Source organism: Lepisosteus platostomus, chromosome 15, assembly GCF_059453375.1.
Source record: "Lepisosteus platostomus isolate fLepPlt1 chromosome 15, fLepPlt1.hap1, whole genome shotgun sequence".
In the NCBI taxonomy this organism is placed as follows: domain Eukaryota; kingdom Metazoa; phylum Chordata; class Actinopteri; order Semionotiformes; family Lepisosteidae; genus Lepisosteus; species Lepisosteus platostomus.
In genome coordinates this window covers 4,050,777-4,053,996 of record NC_142625.1, presented here as the reverse complement: position 1 = coordinate 4,053,996, position 3,220 = coordinate 4,050,777, and positions in this window count along the sequence as shown.

Genomic DNA, 3,220 nt, shown 5'->3' with positions numbered 1-3,220 from the left:
TGCCTAGCGTATCTGCTTAGTGTCTTTCTCTTGTCTTGAGTCCTGCATAGGATCCTATTGCCCTAGCAGCCCTAATCTTAGTGTCTCTCAACAAACACTTGTATTACACTGATATCAAATTACCTGCATTCATTTTTTATGGAAAACAGAGTAGTGCTACCTCTTGGTGCAATTCTGGGGTTAGAAGCATGAGCTGAGATTTCCCTGGTTCTCTCTGCCACAGAACAACACAGACTTGTATAACTGCAACATATCACTGCACAATACCGTTTTATTTTTGGCTGTTGACAATTTTCATTTGCATAGAAAAGACACTTTGCATTGGCAGCATATGCTTCAGTGCTCTGGGAGTGTTTATAGCCCTGTGAGTTTAACACTTCATGACTGAGAGCTGCCCATTAAAGAAACAGAACCCACAGCAACAATGACTTTCATCACCATCTTCATCTGGACACTCCTCATCACTGCTCAGGGTAGGAATGTAATATTCAGCTACATATTTACTTAAGTGTATTTGCTTATTAGAAATTATGGATTGTTATAATTATGTTGGGGGAAAAAAGTAAATACAAGAAAATACTTCTTACAGCTCCAAGAATTCTAATATTTTATTCATTTGTTTCTTGTTTTCAGATGCCAGTGGACAGGTTACTGTGACTCAGACTCCAGTGCAAGTTACTGCTCCAGGACAGGCAGTCACTGTGAGGTGTAAGACCAGTCCTGCAGTGTATAATGATGGCTCTGATGATATTCTAGCCTGGTACCAACTTAAACCTGGAGAAGCACCTAAACTCCTGATCTATTGGGCAAATAGGTGACACTCTGGTGTTTCCACTCGTTTCAGTGGGAGTGGATCTAGGACTGACTTCACTCTGACCATCACAGGAGTCCAGGCTCAAGACGCAGGAGATTACTGTCAGAGTGCCCACAACCTCAACAGTAAGTGGCTCTTCACACAGTTACACACCTGTACAAAAACCTTCCTCATCAGGACTGTACAGTGACTGCACTGTCACAGCTGGGACCCTCTACCTGTGCTGAGGGTTAATGCAATAACTGCTAATATTATACCACTAAATCCTCAAATTTATAATGAAATGATTAAAAAGACAATACAGGGAAGATAATCAAAAGAAACTAAACTAGTTGTGCCAGACTTATTTAGTACTTCTGGCTGCTGTTCAACAAAACTTTGATGGCTTTGAATCATTTCAAGAATGGGTAATAAAGTTAATTCCTCGTTTTAAAGGAATTTCCCTCTAATCTCTTATTGCTTTGAACTTGGGTTTGAGTATTCAAAATCCTGAAAGGGACTTGTGGCATGAACAGCATACGGTTTAATGCCTGTTTCAGGTTCCCTGTTCACTTCAAAGAGAATTTAGGTACCCACACTGGTATTCCCTGCTTAGCAATAATAAACTATTGAATATTCTCAACATGAAGTACTGGAGTCTCTGGGCAACACTGCTGTACAGCTCTATCTCTGGTATATTTTACTGCAAAGTGTCAGGACAGTAGGACTACCCTGAGAGACTTACAGTATGTGTTATCATCACAGGACACCAGAGTCACTGAACAACACTGCTGTAAAGCTCTGAGTATACCAAGTACATACAAAGATATACGAGAACATGGTTTTTGTTTATGATTTTTGTTGTAAATGATTCATTATTTGTACAGTTTAGACTAGACACTGTAAAAATCACAATTACTTGGTGTCAAATGTTTGATACAAAGTCTGAAATAAATCAGATTACATACTGTAGTTTGATCTGTTCCACGTGTAATTTGTAGTGCTACAGTATATCAATTTAAGAATGTGAACAAAAGACAAAATAATTAGGGTTTTATGCTATACATTTAATGCTATTTGTGTTTTAAGCAGAGCTTCTCCAGAGGCTGTGTCCTGTGTCTTTGCCTTTACCCTCAGCACCTGCAGGAGGTCCCAGCTTCTGCAATGCAGTTGCTTTGCAGTTTTGATGAAGTAGTATGACTGTTTGTGTAATTTAGTGTAAACTCTGTCAGTAGTCAGTAGTCCCCTGCATTTTCAGACTGTGATGGTCAGAGTGAAATCACTCCCAGGTCCACTACCTCTTTAACACTCACAGGCTAACAGGTTGTTGCTCTCAGAGTCAGGACTTTAATACTTCTGTTGGGGCCACGCTGAGTGTTATGAGTGAGCAATGCAGCTCTGGTCTTGCAGTTCACAGCTACCTTCTGTCCTGGTGCACCAGATTTCACAAGCGTCTGAGTCACAGTAATATGTCCAGGGGATTCTGAAAAGCCGTAAGTGGATGCTCTTATAAAAACACTTCAGAAAAAGTTTCATGTCATGTTTTTGATTTAATGTCCTGCTTTTACAGAAAATATTTTAAGTCTTTAAACTGACCTCTAGACATAAAAATAATATCTAATAATAATAATCTGCCTTGAGCACAGATTATATTATTGCCTTGAACAGCAGCTCTCACTCATGAAGTGTGAAAATCACACGGCTATAAATACTTCCAGATCACTGAAGCGTGTGCGAGCGAGGAGTGTGATTGGCTGATTAGGCGTTTGGGAGGATCGGAAGGTGCTCGTTTCCGATTGCTGGCAGCCGTGTTCATCTGTCGCCGGCGTTCGCCCTGGGTACCGCGGATGGTGACACGAGCAGTATGTGGTTGGACTGTGGGAGTGAAAGGTAGCAAGCAGACCAAAAGCCATGTAAACATGGGGAGGGCATAGTTCAACTCCATACAGACAGAACCGCGTGTCTGGAATTGAACCCACAGCCCCACGATGGGAGATGTGCCAACCACTGGGCCACCAACCCCAAACTTGTTTTTTACAAACTTTAGTTTTTCACCCTTGCCTCACAAGGAGTTGTTGTGATTGTGGAAGTCTTGTCAGCTTTGTACTGTTATTTCCTATCTCTACAAGACTTAAACATCCCACTGGAAATCCGTACCTGGGCTGGGCATGTCCGCGGTCTGACTCTGTGCTGGAAGTGTCCTGGTGGTGGGAGAGTGGAGATTTGCCTGGCGTTGTTGTGGAAAGGTATCCTAGAGCAGAAGGAAAAGCACAGGATCTGCCCCCCACTCTGTTCCTGTGATTGCCCCGCTGTGGTGCTGCCTGAAGCGTTGTCCCCCAGAGATCTCTCATTTGCCTCCCAGCCGGAGCAAGATCGCCCCGAGATTGATTCCCCTTATGCAATAGATAGAATATTAATATTGTCACA